This window comes from Pinus tabuliformis, chromosome 1_1 (genome assembly GCF_031772625.1).
Source record: "Pinus tabuliformis cultivar Carrire ecotype Pingquan chromosome 1_1, CPIR1, whole genome shotgun sequence".
Classification (NCBI taxonomy): Eukaryota; Viridiplantae; Streptophyta; class Pinopsida; order Pinales; family Pinaceae; genus Pinus; species Pinus tabuliformis.
In genome coordinates, this window is record NC_142297.1 from 386,231,028 (window position 1) to 386,255,073 (window position 24,046).

The window sequence follows — 24,046 nt, forward strand, 5'->3', positions numbered from 1 at the left end:
GTTCTCCATGTTGTGATAAAAAGCCATTGTTAAGAGTGGCATAAATCGTTTGGTCAGTGAGTAATAATGGGGGTCACAGTAGAATGCAAGGTACCCCACAAATGAGGAATATGGGTATGAAGGAACAAGTATGAAATAAAATTGTGTGAGTGGATATTTTAAGGTCAAACACTAGAGGAAGCTATGAAATCAAGGGAAAAATATATATAAATTGTAACAACCCTGGTGAAATTTCCATGTAAGCAAAGTTAATAAAGGTTAAATAATAACTGTGGTCATGGGATACTTATTCTAAGATGAATGTTGGGAAAGACATCCTAGTGTGGGTGTTCATTTGGTTATTATGGCTATGGAAATGTGAAAAGGAAATGACAAAGGCTTTAGAAATGAAAAATGGAATTTTTGGAAATTTATTTATGAAAATAATGGATACTATGAGAAAAGGAAGGTGAACGGTCACATGTTGCATGTGAGGAGGAAAATAAAGGAAAAATAATGGAAAATTGAAAAAAATAGAGGCTTCATTAATAAAAAGGCTTCTGAGGATTAGTTGGTATCTTTTGTCAATTCAGTTTTGGAGCTCTCTCTATTCTTTCTCTCTCACACTCTTGGACACTTAGAGTTTTCTATGAGCACTTCAACATTGGATCAAGAAAAGGAAAGATGGAAAAGGCAAGCAAAGATCAAGCAAGGAAGAGAAGGATCGAGTGACTACAATGGGATTATTGTAGGTATCGAGTTGTATGTATGATTTTCTTGCTATTTTTGGCATGCATGGTTATGCATGTGCGTTATTAGTTCTCTTACTATCATGGGAATGGGTTTTTCCAAGTGTGAGAGTGTTCTTTAGCCTTGTCTTACCTTTTTTGGATAACCATGGTGTGGTGGGATCTCTTGTATTTGATTGCATTGGATTTATGAATAGGAGTGAAGCTGATTTGGGTGGTCTATGAAAAAAAGAACAGAAGGCCTAGGAATCATAGGAATAATGTATGTAGGATTGCAATAAAGACTGATTTTGTGTGCCTGAGTGGACCTAGGAATCCTTGACTAGTGAATGGTTGGATATATGGTAAAGCCTAGAGGTGTCTACCCTTGATCATGCCTAGGAATCCTCAACTAGTAAATGGAAGGATATACAGTAAATCCCGGAGGGCGGAGCCTTTATTAGGCTTAGCAATCCTTAATCATTGTATGGAAACATATATGGTAAAGCCTAAAGACTAGGAAGCAAGAAAATTCCTCACTGTTTAGGTGGAGGGATCCAAAGGCATCCATGTTTACTTAGGGTCTAGTGGTCTAGTGGGGATTGCGGTAAAGCCTAGTTCCATTGATGAGGGTTGAGGTGGTTTAGCCTCGAGTATCCCTAGTTGATTTTGGTTATTAGTCTTAAATTTGTGATTGGAATATGGAATAGGAGTGATTGGCTAAAACAAATATTTGGTTCAGCCAATCTATGGTTGGATGGTTCGTGGAAGTGCCAAAACTAGTTGGCTTATGCATTCATTAATAAGAGTTTCTTCTCTTTGGTATTTCATGTGTAAATGTATTGCCTCGTATGTGGTATTTATGGTTGTTGTATCCTTGTTATTTATGTTTTTTATATGTTGGTTATGAATATGTTTTGTGACAATTATGATGTATGGCTCTAATCATGTGTTGACTAGTAAATTAATGAACAAAGAATATATGATCTAATAGATGATAATGTAGGTATTGTGATGAGACATCAAGGATTCTTTACGAATCTATGACAAGTGTGAGACCCCTATGCTTAAATATGTTGTCATGACCTATAGAATTCATATTTGTGACATGTTTGACAAAATCCTGTCATGGATAGTAGGAGTCTAGTCAAGTCATTGATAATTCTTTTGCATTAGTAACCTTGTCTCAGTGCTATTTATCATTCTTAAAGGTTTCATGGAGTTATGGGAAGTGGCCTGAGACCTAGCCCTGGAAAAGTGGCTGAGAATCTGGGCTTGCTGGCTCATAACTAGCTAAAATATTCCACAGTCGTTGACCTTCCTTGTTGTGGGAGTGACTAGAAGGCCTCAATCAGATGCATGGCTTGTCAAGGGAGCAGATGAGGGTCCATATTAGTAAAATGTCAAGTTTCCTTAGGGGTTGGTCACATGGAAGGGTTGGTTGGCTCCTGAAGGTTTTGTAGCATGTGTGGAAGGTCAATTTGGTTATTTTTTGTCAGTTCCACTTATTTAACTATACATGGGGAGTTGAATCACATCATAGTAGCCTCTCGTAACATGTTTACTGAAGTGGACTAGGTAGCTTCAGTAAATGTGGGAGGAGGGTGTTATAGAGTGGTATCAGAGCATGGTTCACCCCTTGGATTGGATGAGCGATGTATGTTGGTCATGCATTCATGTGAGTTTCATATGTGTTCTTTATGCTTGTTGTATGTGTACTTGTTGTGTATGCATGGTAGTGGTCATGGTGGTAGTGGTGTCGCCATGTGAAATTTGATGGTGTGTTGTTGGATGTTGTCATCATGAGTGTATGTGAGTTATGCACTACTCATGCATGTCAATGTTTATATGTTGTTATGCATACATTGATAAGGTTGTAGTTTTCATGCATGAGGTCATGATATGTGGTTGGTATAGTCATGCATCAATAACTGGATAATGGTTAAAATGACATTTATATGATGACATGATTATGTTTATACATATATTGTGCTAATCTGGTTGATCTAGTAGATGAGATATCATCCCCGAACTATACTAAGGTATGTTCAGTATGTTTATATTTTGGTTTAGGTGACGTGGTGTACTTGTAGGAAGAATATCAAATATGACTAGAAAGATGGTAGACTACAATTCGCAAGACTCTCCCTATGAGTCATATGAGTAGCGTGGTGGTGAGCACTCTTGGAATGAAAAAAGTTCGTTCTTTACGTTAAATAATCTAGAAGACTTGGAATATAAAGATCTTCATTGAGATACAAGAATATATATTAAAATGTATGAGTAAGAATGATGTTACAAATGAGAGTGAGAGGTCTTCTTATATACTAGGAAGGTTCCTGTTCATGGAGAGTCGTGTCTCATTTAGACACACCTCTTCAACCTAATCACTAACTAACTAATAATTATTTATAATTAGTATCATTTACATTACTTCCTATATATTTTATTCATAACATTGCCTTCCTCCTAAAAACGATTTGTCCTCAAATCTTGCTGAAAAATGCTTGATCTCTTTTTCGGGTTCGAATGTCTTCTCTTCTTGAGACAATCATCTACATCAATACAAGTTGATATGATCCTTGGAGTGATATATAAAATTGTTGCACTGAGAAGGGACCACACCATCCTAGATTAATCTTTTGTGGAAAATTCTGATCACTGGAAATTTGTAATGAATTGTCATCATAGGACTAGATTGTGGTTACACCAATATTCTTTGGAACATCATTTTGTTGTTTTTGTTATGAATGGGCCTGATAGGTAACTTGGTTGAGTTGTCTACTCTCATGATTCAAATGTTGATAAGGAACCTTTTTGGTTTGACTTTCCCTTATTAGGTGTGTGGAAATTTTTTTATTTCCTTCTTCTACTATAGTTGTTGAGTTAGGTACACAATATTCGCTTGGAATTTTCATCATCTAGATTGTAACATGTGGGTGTGTTTTTCCTTCAACTGATTGACCCTCTTCTTGAGTTCTGCTATTGACTGGTTCAGTATTTGTTTCTTTATCTTCAACTTGGGATGTTATGACTGGCGACTTTGATACCTCCTCTTCAATACAATGTTCTAACTTGACTTTTAATGACTTCCTGTCTTTCTTAAGCTTTTTAATTTTTGTTAGTAATTTTTCGCTATGATCCTTAAGTCAAAAAACTTATTCATCTCTATTAGCATTGATTTTGTGAATTTTATTTCGCATATTTTGTAGTAATTTTTTACCTTCTTGAAAAATACATTTGAAATATATTCTATGTCTTCTGGTATTACTGAATTCAGCTTCACTGTAAGATCTTGTAGATTTATTTTTTTCTTTTTGTAAAAAAATGTAAAAAACATATTTTTCATATTCAGGTTGAAGGAACCAAGGGTTTCCATCGAGTTTGAACACAAAATAATGTCACCTTGATCAGTCCATAGGTTTTGAACTGAGAAGTGTAGTATAAATGTATTATCCTCAATGTTTAACTCTAAATTGGTTAGCTAAAACAATCTATTTTTTCGATTATATTTAACTCTAGGATCACTAATTGGTTTGCAATTTTAGGCATTATATAATTTTTAACTTCTGTAGGTGAGATAGAAATAGCGACAACTTTTCCCGTAATGGACCCTTTAATTCTAAATATCACTAAAGCATAATTATGTGAAGTTTTTGGAAATCTTAATTCCTTCAATTCCTAATTAGACTCCATTTACATTTATGAGACGGACTTAGATTTTTTTTTTAACATAATTTTTTTGAAGTCCTTTTAATTTTTTTATGAACTTATTTTTGATATATATATATATATATATATATATATATATATATACTTTTATTAAAATAAAAATGCTTCTCTTTTGTAACTTGTGCTTGGGTAACCTATGCAACTAAACCCTTTTTTTTTTTTAATCTTTTTAATATAATATGAAACCTTATTGATATACTTTATTAGTTTTCTCTTTTTTTTTAATAATCAAAACCTTTATATATAGATATATATAGAACCATGCACTCCCCTTCGAAATGGTTCAAGAAGGGTCACGACTCACAATCCTTTCAAATGGCCACTATCCCCTTCCAAGACGGTTGATAAAATGCACGAACATTGGATAGGCCATATGGATGGCTATGGAATTATACAACTTAACAAATATGTACAGACATATCTATTCAACAACATGTCTTTTTTTAATAACATAGATACTGATTAGATCTTGGTCAACTCAGTTGTTGATTGTGGCTTTACAATAGTTTATCATTGAGAAATTACAGCTATGCAATGGTATTGTAGCGAGGATTGATGGAATTGAATGATGGCTATTGTTGGTGACACAAAGCGAAATAAATGGCAGTGGAAGAAGCAGCATAGGTTTTGTTGGCCGATGGTTTCTAGTTGTATTTAGAAACATATTGTTAGTAGCGACAAACCTTGCAGAGAAAAACTACAAGTGGTTGTTGGTGGCATTGAACTGTGGTTGAATGGGATTGAGACCAGTTCAATGAGGGATTTTTGAGGTCGACAAGGATCAACAATGTTTCAAAGGCAAAAACCACATATTAGGTTGCGCAGTTTGAATGCCAATGGTTGCGACTGTCAAGCCTAGTCGATGTGTCATGGTGCTTTGTGTGCCTGCCCGAAAACATGTTGTTCGTGCGTGGCTGTAGGTTTTAGATATATATATATATATATATATATATATATATATATATATATATATATATATATATATATATATATATATATATATATATATATATATATATATATATATATATATATATATATATATATATATAAATAATATTTTTTGTTTTATGTAAAAGAAAAAATTGTTTTTTTTAGATAATTTTCTTAATTTTAATTTTTTCTTTTTCTTTTTCAATAAATTTATTTTCAATTTTTTAACTTCCATTTTATTTTCTTTTCTTTTTCTTTCTCTTTATTTATTTATTATTTTATATATATATATATATATATATATATATATTCTTTCTAAATAGCCAAGGGCCGTCACGAATCAGTGATGGAGAAACTCCAAGCCTACTGTAGTGAATGCTTCAGACACGATGTCAACAAGGTTGATGATTTTTATGGCCAAGGACCTGGATCAGAGAACGAGGTTATGTGCAGCGGTGGAGTGGCCAATGGATCGAACTTCTCTGATACCAAATGGAACGAACAAATTTCGTTCTTTAGGTTAAATACTCTAGAAGACTTGGAACATAAAGATCTCCATTGAGATAACAAGAATATATATTAAAATGTAGGAGTAAGAATGATGATACAAATGAGAGTGAGTGATCTTCTTATATACTAGGTATATTCCTCTTCATGGAGAGTCATGTCTCATTCCGACATGCCTATTAAACATAATTACTAATTAACTAATCATTATTTTCTATTATTATCATTTACATTATTTCCTATATATTTTATTCAAACACCTTGAGAAGTTTGAAGGTAGAAACAAGGAGTTGCAAAGCAGATAATTGCACGATCATTTAGGCACAGAAGAAACAAGAAAAATTCAATGCAGTAATCCTTTAGAGTTTATCAGAATTTCAGAGACATGGACCACTTCAGATTAGCCATGGGAAGGAGGATAGGACTAATGGGGCATATGGTAGTAAGTCTCTTGGTGGGCATAGGATAGATAGAGAGGACATGATGAGAGATGGAAAGTTCCTAGATACTTTGAATAGAAGAGATGATGGACAGAGGTTCTATTCTAGTCCTTGTTTTGATAGGCACTATGATGGTCATCATTATCATCCTTACAGGAGGAGTGACAAGGGGATATTTATCAGATGAGTTAAAGAAAGAAAAACCACCTAATTTTAATGGGGATTTGAAGAAGTCAGAAGGTGCAAAAGAATGGTTACTTGGGATGAAGATTTTTTTTGAGTTGCATGAGTAGAGAGAGAATATGAAGGCAAAAATAGTTATCTTCAACCTCGAAGGGAAATGAGAAATTTGGTGGGAAGATGGGAAGTGGATCAAGGACATCAAGACATAGGAGTTGAGTTGCCATGAATTCAAGAAACTCTTTAACAAGAAGTACTTTTCATAGAGGTACTATGATAACAAATCCAAGGAACTCTATGAGCTAAATATGGGTCGAGGATAGACATGTAGTATATGACCAAGTTCTTGGAGCTATTGAGGTATGTACCATATCTTATGGATGAAAAAGCTAAAGTTCATAAATTTATTAGTGGTTTTCCATTAGCATTTAGAGATTGGATTGAGTATGATGAGCCTTGGTCACTTATGGAAGTTTTTGGGAAAGTAAGGCACAGTTATGAGGATGAAAATCATAAGACAGAATCACAATAAGGTTGGAAAGGGAAAGATAAAGCTGAAGGTAAATGGAAGTTATGAAGAACAAGACCTCGAGATGCAAGTGAGAAAGAGAGTGTTGCACCTTTCAAGAAGTTCAACGTAATTAGATAGGGACATGGGTCACAGCCTAGAGGGAAGCCGAACAGGGGTGACTGTATGAGACAGTTGCAGTGTTGGACATGTGGTGAGGAACATCTTAAGAGGGATTGTTGGGAGAATGCAGGTGGTATGCATGGAGTTTACAGTGCACATGAAGAACATATTGTTGGGGATGTTGGGAAAAGTATTCCTTGTATCTATGCAACATTGGATAAAAGGCAGGAAGATCACCAAGCATCAATTATCGATATGGACGATAAGATTTGTGATCAAGTTGTTTCTATTTGGACTGACCTTGGATTTAATTATAGTTATGTTATTTCCGACATGGTGGATAAGTGTGGTTTTAATAAATAATTGCACATATAATCTTGGTCAGTGTAGTTGGATACAGGTACAAATAAAAGAGTTCCTCACTAGGTAAGAGCTTGTGCATTTGAGTTGAATGGTATGCCTACATCATTGCATTTGAATATGTTTCCATTGGGATCATATAGTATTCTATTGCGTATTGATTGGTTGTATATTCACAAGACTAAGGTGGATTTTTATGACAAAGCCTTTAAGTGCTTGGATGATAATGAAGAATAAGGAAACTTGCAAGGTAAGAAGAAAGCTACACCAGTTAGAATGGTCACAACTATGGAGGTGAAGTGCAGTCAGAGAAAAGGGTGTGTGTTATTTGCAGTGCATATTTCTAGCGATAAAGGTAAGGAGGATGAGGATACTGAGGTATTGAGCAGGTATTGGATCTTGTAGCAGTTTCAGTACATGTTTCCAAAAGAGGTTTTAGAATTTTCACCTCACAGGGAAGTGAAATTTTGTATTAAGTTAGTAGGGTTGAAGTTGTAGTTGGAGGAAATACTTGACAAGGGATACATTAGGCCAAGTGTATCACCTTAGGGTTCACCAATATTGTTTGTGAAGAAGAAGGATGGTACTCTCAGGTTATGCATTGATTATAGCTAGTTGAATGAGGTGACCCTCAAGAACAGGTATCCGTTGTTGAAGATGTATGACTCATTCGATAATTTGAAGTGAGAAGCAATGTTCTTGAATATTGATCAACGATCCAGATATCATTAGGTAAGGATTAAAGAAAAGGACATCTACAAGAAAACTTTATGGATCCGGTATAGGAATTATGAGTTTGTTGTAGTTCCATTTGGTTTGACTAATGCTGCAACTATATTTATGTGCTTGATGAATAGTGTGTTGTGTCCATATCAGGACAAGTATGTTATTGTATTCTTTCATGACATATTGATATATTCTAAAAATGAGGAAGATCATTCTGAACATTTAGTAGGACTGTTCAAATTGCTAAGAGAGAATAAATGGTATACCAAGCTTAACCAATACAGTTTTCTTCAGACAAAGGTACATTACTTGGGGCACATGGTCTCCAAGGAAGGTATAGCAGTGTATCCAAAAAATATAAGAGCTATCATGGAGTGGGAAGCCTTTAGAAATTTGGAAGAGGTAAGATCATTTATTGGGTTAGCAGTTTATTATAGGAGGTTCATCAAGAAATTTTCTCAGATTGCATATCATATTATGTCATTGGAGAGGCAAGGTAAGAAATTTCAATGTACAGAGGAATGTGCAAAATGTTTTTATCAGTTAAAGTAATTGTTGACAAATGTTGCAGTGTTAAAGATTGAAGATCTGAAAAAAGAGTTTGTGGTGTGCATAGATGCTTGCAAGATAGGACTTGGTGGAGTCCTTATGCAGGAAGGACATGAAATAATAATGTAAACTTTGAAACAAGAATTGATACGATTACCCATTTTTTTGAGGTAGCAAAAAAATCATGCGATTTTGGAAAGTGTTGATTCAGAATAAACCTTTTTTTTAAACATATTTTAGAGCTTTAATTTTTCTTATGAATTTTTTTTTAAAAATGTCAATGATTTTCATGTTGATTTGGAAAAGTGTTGATGAGGCATCAACCTCTTTTTTAGAGCACTTATTTTTTAAACTTTTAATGTTCTAATGTATAAGTTGTTAATATTTTTTTTTTTATTTTGGTAATTTTCATGTGGATTTTGAAAAGCATCAACATTATTTTTACGACATATTTTTGACACTTTAAAATCAATTATAAAATTGAAAAATAATGAAATCGGTTTGAAAACAAAACAAAAAACAAAAAATTAACACTACTTTAGAAAGTAATAATAAGTAAATAAAAAAATATCTTAAAACATTAAACAAGCAAAACATAACTTAAAAAAAAAAGTAAAAAGGAAAAATTAAAAGATTTAGAAAACTAAAACCTAAAACAAACAAACAAAAAATAAAAAATAATAACAAAGAAAAATATATATTAAAATATAATCAAATAAAAACATGGCAAAATGAATAAAAATATATCAAAAATGACAAAAGGAAAAGAAAAAAAAACATAAAAGTGTATAAAAATAAATAGATAAATAATAATAATAATAATAATAATAATTAACTTAAAAATGATAATAAATTTAAAATTATATAAAATAAAAACAAAATAAAAATCATTAAAAAAATAAAAATCATAATATATATATATATATATATATATATATATATATATATAACTATTTAAGGAAACATTAATTAAAAAATTAAATCATAAGAAGTTTATAAAACCGTAAATCTTAAAAAAAAATAAAACATTAAAAAAAGGGCGCTCCAAGGCCCCACCCTACTAGTTGAATGGGACATGGAGTGAAGGCTCGATTTTTGGAATTGAGCCTCCACTCCTTGGGGCTCCTTGGGCCACAGGTGTCACACCCCTACACTGGTAGTACTCTTCCAACCGCACTATAGCGAGGTGCGGCACTACCAACCGTTTTCTTTTCACCAATACTTACGATTGTAGACTACGCCTAACATCCTGTAATTAGCTTATTTTTCGTTACCAAGTATTATCTTTTTCCTTTATATAGATGAAAACCCATACACATTTATCATCAACAACATTATACAATAGAAATGCACAATAGTATAAAGGGAGGGGCAACTCCCTGCAATATAAGTCTGCCCAACTCAATATATATAATCTTCTTTTATAAGTACAAGTTAAATCTTGGGAAACCCCAAATTTACACTTAGCCAAATTTCAACTTTGGGCAAACTCAGTTGTCCAGCTCGTCGGTACCTCCACACCATTGCCACACGACTCACAAAACCTTCATTCACCTCATTGCACGATCATGTTGTTTTCCCAACTTGGGCGCGCCTTGTCGTAACCAAGTCCCCACACACAAGCGCCTCCACACGAGTCACACCTCCATTCACAACTCCAACACTTCACTATTTCTACCATTTTTTCATGCATGACGCGCCCTACCTAGGTCGCTCATCCATACGATCCTTTGTTTCGATGTGCACAGCACACCCTCACCCAGTCGCCCGTTCGCACGTTCACTCGCGCCTTCGCACAACTCACCAAAGTCACCTTCGCACAACTCACTGTGTCCGCCCAAACACCTTCACCCAAACTCGTTCACCCAAACGACTTCACCCAGGTCACCACACGACTGCACCCGAGTCGCCACATGACTTCACCCAGGTCGCCCGACGACTTCACTCGAGTCCACCCGAACAACCTCACCTAATTCGCCCAAACGACGTCACCCGAGTTTTCTGCCCGATGACCTTGCCCAAGTTCTGCCTGAATGACCTTGCCTGAGTTCTGCCTGAATGACCTCACTCGAGTTCTGCCTGAACAACCTCACCAAGTTCTGCCTGAATGACCTTGCCCGAGTTTTCTTGCATGAGTTTTCTGCACGAGTTTCTCACCCAACTTTTCTGCACAAGTTTCTCACCCAAGTTTTGCCTGTCATGCAGGCTCATCTGCACACCACAGAACTCCTTTGATCGAACTTCTGATGATCGATTGATTGATGCCTTTGCCTACACAAATGCATGCCAATATATAAGGGCGGGTGGCAGGTTGTGTCACTCGACTGACCTATGCCCAACGCCTAAGCCGACTCGTTCACAATGTGTTGTCTCACCCAGGAGGAGGGTCGGCCCGTGCAACTCATGGGACCACCCCCTTAACTCGGCCAACACCTTATAAACTCATCCTTGGCTTGCTCACTTCACATTTCTCACATGTTCTTCATGCGCACTTCGCACAGTGAAGGTGACCCGGACCACAGGCCCTTACATCCTCCCCCACCTGAAGTCATTATCGTCCCCGACAATATCTCATCCCATCAACCATCCATCACCAAGATATCCATACCAAGGCATATACTCCATCAGTATGTCATTCATTGGAAAATCATCTCAATCCATGATCATCAACCACCCTGCCACAATCTGCACATGCTGCTCCCATCGTGGAAGGTTGGCCCCTCCATCTCAAGCTACATGCTTCCTGCAACATATTTTGTCAACCTCATCATGTATCGTCATCGTGTGAACTGCTACCATGATAGTCCAACACGATTCTAACACATCTCTGCACACTACGCGTCCCCACGTTTCGAAGTAGTTGGGTAGCTAATCCAACCGTCACGCTCAAACCATGAGAGTGAACATCCTCATGCCATCACCAGTCATTTCTCAAAACATCCTGTCACATCCTCAACTCGATCAAGAATCCATCTCCATATAAGTATAAACCATGCTTAGGTCCATGAAGTAGTCTTCATCTCATTTGCGACATGTTGTCCATGATGTTTGGTGTCAATGTGCTGCATGAAATCAGCCGCATCTATCCCAACATCATCGTCCATCTGCAAAATATCCATCTCCTCTAAGTGAAGAGATCCTCTCATCAGAACCCCGACTCTCGATGTGCCACATCCAGGTCCATGGAGCAACCTCCATCATATCTGTAATGTGCCATCCCTCAAGTCTGTCATAGAAACAAGTATACACCTGTCTCATCTATCCATGTGCTACCCATGATCATAGATCAATTAGCTCCCATGTGTCAAAGGTGGTTGAGTCTCGGCTCAACCCATGCCCAAATGTTGCCACCAAGGCATCATCAGTGTTGTAACTCCATCACTCCAAAGTGTCTCATATCAATCCTCCTCATCAAGTCACTCTTCCAAGCCACACCCATACATGTAATTGAAAGTATGCATCTCATTCTGCATCAAAGTCTCTAACCTCAACTCCTCAATGTATCATATCCTCCAAGTCCACTATATATGAAGTCCCCAAAAGTCACAACAATCTCATGTCATCATGAGCTCCATGAATCATCTCCAACCAACATCTCAGCAGGCATACAAGTCTTGGCCCAAAGGTCTCTGCAAGATGACTCATCTCTCCATGCAGTAGGAATGCTCCATGGTCTGCTCACAACTCCATCCAATTCCATGGCTTTGTTGTACAAGAGTTCACAAACTCTCCATTGGATCATAAATAATAAGTCTCCATGTCACACCAGCAAATCTACCTACACAACATCCCTGCCTTGGCACTCCTCATTGAATTCCCATAAGTGACACCTCTACAAGTGCTCCTACATAATGTCCATGCATAAGACTGCCATGCTCCATGTCTCCAACCTGATGTCAATGACTAAGTTGCCGGTGTATTCCAACCAAGTAGACCTATCACAACAATTGGTCACCCCCATCCAAGCCTGCAATCCTCGATCTAGTGAACTCGGTTAACCAACCATATCATCATCATCATATCATGAGTCTCTCCATCATAGCTCCCCCACGAAAGGTTTCACCAAGACTTGCTCTTGGTCTCGGCCATGAGAATTCCACCCAAGTATCATCATGCCTCAAGTGTGTGCCCTCCAATCTATCCATGATTCATGTCGAGCACTTACCCAATTCTCCATGTGGCTAAAGCATGACCCAATCTTTCGCAACGATCATCATGTTCCTCCCTTATCACGGGCCCTTGTGCCTTCTATCATAAGGTCACAAACAACCCCAACAAGTCCTATAACAGTCAACAATCCTTGCTTCTCCATACAAGGTCTCATCATCGACAACCATGGTAAGATCCTCCATTGCATCGGCAAACTGATTTTGCTCTTCCTTGCATATGGTCCATCCACCAAAAGCTTCAATGAAACACAAGCATCAATAGTACTTACTTCATCATCATGAGGCTCCTCCATGTGAGTATCCTCATCCATCCATGTCTGCAAACTACACGATCTTGGTCCAACTTAATGAATCTCAAGTTCATCCTCTATTGTTGTCACATCTGCAACATCTTCAATCATCACGGCTTCCTCTTCCTTGTTAGTACAATCTGCAACTTCATCCTGCTCCATTGTCCAACAGTGTTGAAGAAGTTCATCTTCAACATTTCTTTCCAAGACATCAACTTCCTTTTGAATCTGAGGGTTCTCTTCTTTCATCCACCTCAACCTATATAAGGTAAGCAAGGGATTCCCTTCACATTCTTCCAAACTTGCCATATCTTGTTGATCAGCTTGGCCCAACCACTCAGCTTCACCTCTGCTAAACTTGATTCACCATTCACTTGAACTACCCTAATATTCCACCTGTCACCTGCAAAACTTGAACTCCCTGCCAAGTCTTTAGTCTTTGTAGAATTAGCGCCCTGATACAGTTCACCAGCTCTAATACCACCTGTCATGCCCCTACACTGGCAGTACTCTTCCAACCATACTATAGCGAGGTGCGGCACTACCAACCGTTTTCTTTTCGCTAATACTTACGATTGCGAACTACACCTAACATTCATCATCTTTCATTAACAATATTAATGTGCAGAATCCATTAACATCATAACATTCAACATAGCAGAGAGGACACCATCACATGCAATAATAATGTTTTATTATGAATTTATGTGAAAATAGCTGACCGGGAGCAAATGCTCCACCGGCGTTATACACATGTCTTTTTCCAACATGTGCCCACCTCGTGCACACCTTGCACGGTGGTCACACCAACAATCCACACTTCACCATTTTCCACTTGCCCAACTCAGCGTGCACGGGCGCCCATACCTGGGTCACCCGCCACCCTTGGTTGGTCGTCCAGCTTCACACAACTCGTGCACATGTCGAGCAGGCGCGCCTTCATGTGGCCCTCCACCCAACTCTCCTTACCCGAGTCATTTACCCATGCTGGGCAAGAACACCTTCATGCGGCCCTCCACTCGAAGTCTACATGGTTCATCAGGTGGGCGTGCCTTCATGCGGCCCTCCACCCGACTCACCACCATTCACCGAACTCATGCCAAGTCCCCGTGTCTGTATGCCCGATGAGCGGGTGCATGAACACCCTATGTTTCTGTGCCTTACTATGCCTGCTCCTTGCACTCCACTTCCGAGCTCATTCGATGATGATCCTTGCCTCCCAACTCGCACCAAGAATATATATGGTGGGTGGGTGAGTTGTGCCACCCGACCGACTCGTTCCATTTGCCTGGCCGACTTGCTGCTTTGTTGCAAACTCATTCAAGGGGTAGGTCGGCCCGCCCAGCTCGCGGGACCACCCCCTCCTTTGCTCGCCCATTCACAACTTCATTCAGTCGGCTCGCGGGTAGCTCGCCCACCTATATACCATGCAACCGCACCTCGCCTGCATTTGTATGCCTCATCCATTCAGTCGCACTTCTGTGTATTTTGCTAGCTCATCCATTCAGTGGGCACGCCTATGCGACTCGCAAGCCGTGGCGCGTTACAACGGGGGTCAGGCGACAGGGGCCTTGCCAGGCCATTTTTTGAATTTCGAATTTTTTTTCTTTTTTAAAGATTTATGTTTAATAAAAAAATTATGATTCAAATATTTTTAATTATTTTTTTCAAAATTGTTTTCAATATTTAATTTTTAATACCCATTTTATGTTTTAATGTTTCTTATTATTTTTTATGTTTTAATGTTTTATTTTAAGTTCTCACAATTTTTATAACTTTTTAATGATGTTTTATTTTGTTTTTTTATTTTGTAATTATCACGTATCATTTTTTTTCTTATGATCTTTTACTTTATTTTAGAAATAATTTCTTGTATTTTTTTTTATTTGTTTCTTTTTTATATAATTGTTAAAAAATGTATTAAATTTTTCTCTTTTACAATTCTATGTTTTTTTCTTTCTCTTTTTCTTTTTGGTCCTTTTTTATATATTTTTTGCCATGTTTTTAATTTGATTATATTCTAATATATATTTTCCTTTGTTATTATTTTTTAATTTGTTTTGTTTTTGTTTTAGGTTTTTAGTTTTTCGATATCTTAATTTTTGTTTTGTTTTTTTAAGTGATTCATTCTTTTATGTTTTAGTATGTCTTTTAATTTACTTGTTTTTCGTCTTTTGCTTTATTCAATGTTTTAATTTTTATTTTCTTTTGTATTTTTCATTTTTATTTATCTATTATTTTGTTTTATTTTATTTTTTCCTACAGCTTCATGTTGATCCTCGACTAGCAACCCAATCTCATTATCTGTCAATTTCATAGTTGATTTTAAAGTTTCTATTATAATGTATCGATTCCAACCCCACAATGTGTCAGTTTAATGGTTAGTCTTCAAGCTTTCATTTGAATAGGTCAGTTTTCCTACACTGTGTGTCAATTTGATGGTTTACTTTTAATTTTTTGTTGCAATGTGTCAAGTTTTCTTAGGCTAAGTTTTTTAAGTCGTTATAGTTTTAGAATTTGAAAAAAAAAAAATTACTCTTCTTATAATGAATCTTTCATTCAAGAATTCATTTTATTTTTTTAAATAGTCATAGAAAATTCTCTTCATGCTATGGTTGAAATATATTGAAAACCTAAGGTTTTTTGTAATCATGATCTTTGGTTTTAATTCCATGGTTGAAAATTTGTAAAATTTTTGTGGGTTTTCTGAGTCATGACATTTTATCGTTAACGTCGTTGCAAAAAAATGTTGAAAATGTACCTCGAAAAAAAATGTTGTTATTACAACATCAAGACTTTTTTCTTTTAGGGTGTTTTTTGCACAAAAAGAATTGGTTTTTATTGGTTTTTACTGCCATTGTTAAAATGTTGAAAAAAATAAAATTTCCAACATTCACATTTTTCGATTTCGGGTTTTTTTCATGTTTTCTTGGGGTTTTTTTTCATATAGTTCTCATTTTGAGTTTACAGTTCCCATTTCAAAGATTGCATTGTTGAGTGTAATATGAGTCATAAAAACTAAATGAGAACAAGCATAATTACATGACCTTGAGCTGGCAGTGATCATCGATGCTTTGAAGATGTGAAAGCACTATCTTCTTAGTAGGATTTTTGTACTGATTAGCAATCATAGTGAGCCGACGAACATATTTTACCAATTGAATATGAATTCCAGGTGTTATAGGGAATTTTTTCACATCTGATCAGTGAGATTCCTAATGGGATCAATCAACATCCTATTCCCCCTTGCCACCATCTTACACAAAGTCCTAAGCATGTACCTTTCATTTCCCAGAATGTCAACCCTAAACCGCATCATCTTAGCCCATATAAGGACCAACGCTCCCTGTAAGCCTAGTAGGGGGCATTCACCAGCAGGTTGATCCACTATGGCCTACGTTGGTCACCAGTAGGTTACTCCCCTTTGCACTTCCATTGATTCTAGAAATATGGGAGAATGATTGGGATTTTGAAAGCTTCCCCTTCTAGGAGTTTCTAGAACATGTTACAACTACTTACCTTAGAAAAAACATTCAGATCCTATCCTTCCCTACATTGTAGTTTTCACCACTCATCCTTTGATCCTATCCCTCCATAAAAGGTGGATCTCTTACCCTATATTGGTAATTGGATAAGAACTCCAGACTTACCCTACTTCTCTATATATTCCCAACCTTTTATGTGGTTGGGGATTGGATTTTGGAGAGTGATTTTGCCTTATGCTGATGTAGTGAGTAGTCATCATCTCATGCATTTAGTGTGATTAGAGGTGCATATTGTGACAAGAAAAGGACAAGTCAACAACTTGGAGGAGGTCTTCTACAAGTTCAACTGCTACTTATGGTTGTAATCTCCTTCCATTTATATCAATGTAAAGAATTCATTGTTTTCCTATATATGATGTTTTTAATTCATATATTTCAATACCATGTTCATCTATTGAATGAAGTACTTAGCTGATACTGCATAGATCTCGTAGTTTCTTAGCTTGTGTTATATGACTATGAAAGTTCAAATTTTTGCATTTAGAGTTGGAATTGGAGCGTCCAAGGTAAAGAAGGAGCAAACTGTGTGAATGATTCTAGGTATGCCCCACTATGTCATCTACTTACTTTAAGGAAAAGAATTGTGTTCCTTCTCTCTTTGTTTTTCTAGGTTATCCACTGACCTAGGGGAGATACTTTTGTCCACAATCATAAATCTCATATAAGAAATTGGTGACTCTGCTAGAGAACAGAGTATTCCCTTGGTGATGTCTTTGTCCATTGTGTTATATTACCTTCTTGACAGACCTTTTTTGTATCATCCAACCAAGAATAGACCTAGGAAGTTATTTCATTGAGCATTTTTTGCAATTTTTATGTCGGAATTCTTTTTCCCAGACTTAATGCACCCATTGTACCTTTGAGAGAGTGTTGCACCTCACCGTGACCGACTCTGCACCAACGTTGCAACACACTAGTGCCTCTTATGGACTAGTGTTGGCCCTTATTTTTGCATAAATTTTTCCTTGGTTCATGAGCCTCTCTTTGGTCAACCTACTTCCAGCTGAAGTTCCCTGAGTCTTGAGTGTCTTGTGGTCTCTCTAAAGACTCCATTTGGTTTCCATTTCTGTTGTTTTCCTTTGGTAAGAGTTGGTTTTGATTTTTCTTTGTTGTTATCATTTGGTCGCTCACAAACTAATTTGGTTTGATTCTTGATCACTTAGATGAATTGTTGTTTTATTATTCATTCTTAAAAGTGCAATTGAATCGGTAATTGAGAATTTTCATCTTAGTTTTCTTCATTTTGAAAATTAAGTGTGGAGAAAAAAAAAATCTTTGCATTTTCATCTAGGGTGTGAAATTGGAATTCCCTAGTGTGAAATTGCATAATTTTTATTTCATTTTTGCAAAAAAATCCCCCCAAAACCAATCGCCAAGGACGGATGAATTGTGTACGAGTATTAATCTCCTTTGAGTGACATCTCTTTTGAGTTTTGGAATTTTCACCCAATTTCAGTTTGAGTCCTCTATTCCTAAAATTTGAGATTACATTTGATTTCATAAGAATCCTCTTGTGTTTGTTTTGAAGAATTATCTTTCATACATCACATTTGCATAGTTAGAATTTTCATATTCATAGCTGGAAAGGAAATTGTGCATATATTACATTTGTATAGTTTTCAAGGGAATCATGCATAGATTACATTACATGATTTGGCACCTTTTAATGCTTTGATTTGAATTAGAATAATGAAATTGAAAGATCTAGTTAGGAATCTATTGTAGGTTTCATGTTTGATTGTTGTATCATTGTTTACACCTCCTTCCTACACTAGATAGCTTTCATCAAAAATGAAAACAGTTATTTTTGTCATATTAGTTGCATCATTCAAATGCTTTGTCACCGAGTCTCCATCTTTCATCCTTAGGTTATACAGATTTTTTCGTAGGAACATTTTATTCACCAGAGACTTAGATTGGTACAAAGTCCCTAACTTGTCCCACAAAGCCTTAGTTGTAGCTTCCCCTAATACATTCAGCAATACTGAATCTGAGACACACAATCGTATTGTGCTCTTTGCCTTCCGATCTAACTTCTTCCATTCTTCACCAGACCCTCCCATTGGTTTAGTACCTGGATCTACCTCGATTAACTAATCTTTATCCACCAATAGATCCTCCATCTTGAGTTTCCACAACTCAAAACTCTGACCATTAAATTTCTCGATCTCTATCTTTCCATTGCTCGCCATCTTCTTTCACCACTAGAATCGATCTCGCAGATCTCCCACTGAACAGGGCATACCACAGGCCCGAGCGAAACCCCTCAGCAACAAAGGTGTCCCCTTGAAGCCAAAATAGCTCTGATACCAAATGTAGGTTTTACCTCCATATGAATTCTGAAACACAAAAAATAAATAATGAGAGAGCATAACACATAAAACACATATACACAGAGATTTTCTCCTGGATCCCAAAACTGGGACTACCAACTTGATTTTTCATTATTTTCCTTTCAATGTTACCATACATATTTATACATGCTGAAGCATCCAATACCGTGGACCGAAAACCATCGCGTCCAAAACCATGGATCGAAAACCATCGCATCCAAAATCATGTGCAAAAATCATGCATAAAACCATAGATATGTCCGCCCAACCTAATATAGGGTCCAAAACCAAAATTTTCTGGGGCACTGCCCCGGACCCCATAGAGTGGAGTTACCTGCACCCCTCAAACCCCCTGTGACTCCCCCCGCTATGTAATCGGTGCAATGAAGGGGGGGCTTTGCCCCCCTCCTAACTCCCCGGTTAAGTCCGTGAGCTAGTCGTGAAAAGAATATAACATAACCCAGCATTCTCCCACTTGTTGTTTTCTTTCCACAGGGGTCCACAAGATAACTTAGCCATTTATCCAGCCCTACAACACCCATTGTTTCTCTACACCAAGAGAACTTCTCAGAGCTCACATATTTTGTCAATGCATCTGCAGTATTCTTGAAAGTGTCCACCTTTACGAGCAACACCTTTTTGTCTTCTATCATATCCGTCACAAAGTGATATTGAAAATCAATGTCCTTTGTCTTTGAATGATATGCAGGGTTCTTTGCCAAGAAAATTTCACTTTGGCTGTCACAGTCTATCCTTATAGCTCCTTATGCTAACCCCATACTTGAACACAATCTCTGCAACCAAATTGCTTCCTTGCTTGCATGAGTGGCTGCCATGTATTCTGCCTCTGTAGTTGATAGTGCCACTATGGATTATTTATTACTCATCCAATTGACTGCACCTCCAAATAGGTTAAAAACATACCCACTTGTAGATCTTCTCTGATCCAGATCTCCAGCCCAGTCTGCATCAACAAAGCGACGAATATCCAACACTTTGTCCAATCCTGGTCTTCCTTGGTAGCACAAACTATAATCACTAGTGCCACGCAAATACCTGAAAACCTGCTTCACTGTTGTCGAGTGTTTCTTCCCTATTTTTGACATAAACCTGCTCAATACTCGCACTGCATGTGCAAAGTTTGGTCTAGTATAGACCATCGCATACATCAAGCTACCGACTACACTTGCATATGGAACATGGGACATATACTCTTCCTCTTCTTGTGTCTTGGGACACTATTTAGCAGATAACTTTACACCTACAGGAATAGGAACCTTCACTGATTTATTATGTTACATATTAAACCTCTGCAATATTGTCTCGACATACTTCCTCTAGTTTAACCAAAGCTTCCTCTTTGCCTGATCTCTTTTAATTTCCATGCCCAAAATATAGTTTGCAGCACCAAGATCTTTCATGTTGAATTTGGAGGACAACTGGGTTTTCAAATATTGGATAATTTCTTTGTCATTTTCAACTAGCAACATATCACCCACATACAAGACCAAATAAATAACATGGTCACCAATTAATTTAAAATACACAGGGTGATCTTCTTTGCTTCTGGTGAAGCCAAGTCCCCATATAAATGTATCAAATTTCTGATACCACATCCTTGGTGATTGTTTTAACCCATACAGAGACTTCTTTAACTTGCATACCAGTTGTTTCTTACCCTTCACCACAAAGCCTTCACATTGCTTCATGTAGATCTCCTCTTCCAAATCCTCGTGAGGAAATGTCATCTTCACATCCATCTATTCTACCTCGAAATCAAAAGTAGCAACAACAGATAAAAGTAATCTAATAGAAGCTACCTTGGCAAGAGGAGAAAAAATATCACCAAAATCAATTCCCGACACCTGGGAATAACCTTTTAGTACCAATCGAGCTTTGTATTTCTCCACCTTTCCTTCTGCATTTGTCCTCTTCTTGAACACCCATTTGCTGCCAATGGGTTTCCTTCCACCCGACAACTCCACCAGATCCCAAGCCTCATTTTTGTGCAAAGATGCCATTTCATCAACCATGGCCTATTTCCATAGTTTTCCATCCTCTGATTCTACTACTTCCTTCAAAATTCTGGGATCATCATCAGTAATATAGAAAGAAAAATTTGAAGGGAAAGCAGATGGAATATACCTTTCTGGCTGCCTTCTTTCTCGAACTAATCTTTTCACATCTGGAGTTTGTGGTTATTCATCTTCTGGTTCCTCCTCTACCGTAGAGTTTGATTCTTCCTCCTTTAGCTCAAACTCTATCTTCTCAGGTTCCTTTGGTTGGACTTCATGTTTAATAACATATTTCACCACTCTGAACACCACATCTTGGTCATACACAATCTTCCTTGTTACTGGGTTCCAAAGCTTATAACACTTTAAACCATCCTTATACACAATAAAGATGCACTTTTCAGATTTACTATCCAACTTTGTTCGTTTCCCCTTTGAAACATGTACATATGCATCACATCCAAATACCCTCAGATGTGAAAGAGAGGGTTTCTTACCAGTCCATACCTCTTGTGGAGTCTTATCCTCCAACACTGATGAAGGTGATCTATTGACCAAGTAACATGTTGTCTCCACCACCTCTACCCAGAATTATTGTCCTAACCAGACACCATTGAGCATGCTTCTTTCCCTTTCCATCAACGTGAAGTAGGAGCATGCGACTTGGAGGAAAAAATCTTCAAACTTATACAAAAAATAAAATATAAAATTCTACAGGCAAAGGAGTGGGGTCTTTTAGCCATCAATTTCCATGCTTTTCTAGCTTAGGATAAGGATAAAATTTAAGAATGACATCATGTTGTAATAATTGCTTTATGGATAAGCTGTAGTAAGCTTTACGGATAATTGCTTTAATCGCTCTATGTAATTGTCATGCTTTTGTAAGGGATAAGGACTGATAGGGCTTTACCTATAATTTAAAAAGGATATAATGGGACTTCTCTGAGTTAGTAGGTCCTGGAGACATTGTCATATTGAAACTCTCTCGGTGCATTGGAATTGGTGGTTCTCTGTCAACTGGAATTTGTATGTGTATTGGTTGTGGTTCTTTACTTCTGAACCTTGCTAATGATGATTCGGCTCTATTTTTCTTATTGATACTTTCTTTAAGTTTAATGGTGTCTTTTTTTTCCATATATCGATATGTCTACTCCTCTTACATGTGTTGTTGAGTTCTGCCGTGGAAACACTGTTGACACAGGAAAACCGTGAAAAGACTTACCATGAACGATGTTTTGGACATGAAATATTATTGAATCCCGTTCATACCCATATCGAGTCCGAACCATTATCGCATCGTAGAACCATAGTAGAGTGGGAAGGACCTTTGAAACCGCCGAAGTCTGAAACTCTGACAGCTCAGACCCAAAATACTATATAGAAGAGTGGAAAGGTTGTCAGGTCCGCAAGGATTATCGCATCACAAGCCCAGAGTGGGAGGAACCTAGCAGTGGTGTATTTAAATTACCAATAGTGATACACGAGAGGTCACGTGTTATCGCATTGGGGAAAAGGCTATCGGAAGGCCGATAGTTAAAGCACCGATAGTGGTGATGGGTATAGCGCATCTCTTTGAAAGTCAGACCGATAGTGTATGTCTGGGGTTAATATTTCCCTTTGTAAACCAGCTGATAATGTAATTCTTGGGAATTAGCACTATGACCACTTATAATTTCCAATTGTATATTTTGTAATTTCTAAGGGATTATGGTTCTGATAGTGGAAAAGAAGATTTGTTCTTGTTAATAAGGGTCGAGGTGATTTGGAAGGAAAACGTGATGCTTTTAGGAAGAAGGGGAAACATATGAAGCAATCAGTCTATCAATAGATGACTAATACACCAATTGAAGAAGAAGGAGAAATTCAGCCTGAGATTGAATAACTAGTAGGCTGATTTGAAAGATTGTCTATATCGCCTGCACCTAGGCCACCATTAGTGGTATCACAGAAACCTATTGACACTGAATTGAATCTCAGAAGTAGGAGAAGGAAAATTAATATGACTTTCAGAGATGGAAGAGGATGAGGACATGGTGGAAGAGGACGGCCTATTACAAATGCTGAAGTAATGGAAGCTGCATAACAGATGCAAGATAGATTGGATGCATTAACAACAGAAAGAAATATAGATGATGGAGATGTTAGTGAACCTAAGGTTGAAGCTGCAGAGGAAGACGTTGTAGCAATTACTCCTGAGATGAGATTCTTCCAGTCAGCGTTAAGATCCATAGCTAGGCCAAAGGCCAAGGTTTCAATATACAAAGGAGGATTGAATCCGGAAGAATTGATAGACTAGATTAATGGCATGGAGAAATTCTTCAACTATGAAGAAACAGAATATGAGAAGAAAGAAAAGTTTGTTGTCACCAAGATAAAATGCCATGCAACGCTTTGGTGGGATGGTGTGGAGGCAAAAATAACTTCGCAAGAAACCTATCAAGAATTGGATTAGGATGTTAGAAAAGCTAAGAGGTAAGTTTCTACCAAGTAATTATCAGCAAACCTTGTTCAGACAGATGTAGAATCTTAGACAGAGGTCTTTGACAGTGAAAGAATACATAGATGAATTCTATGAGGTAAGCATAAGTGTTGGAGAAACTCGGGATATAGATGAGAAGGTGGCCAGATATGTGAATGGTCTTAGGATGGACATTCAAGATGAGACAAGTATACTATCTCCTGAAACAGTGGAAGAAGCTTATCATATTGCACTGAAAGTTGAAAAAAAACTCATGAGGAAGAAGTCTACCAAAATGAGAGATACTTTCTGAGGAAGGGGAAGTCAAGGTGGTAGAGGAAGATCCACAACACCTAAAGATGGAGCTATTAGTAGCTCAACCCAGCCTGCACCCTTAGGAGGTGATGCAAGAGGCAGAGGGAGTTTTTCTAGAGGAAGGGGAGGCAGAGGAAGAGGAAGAGAAGTAAGATG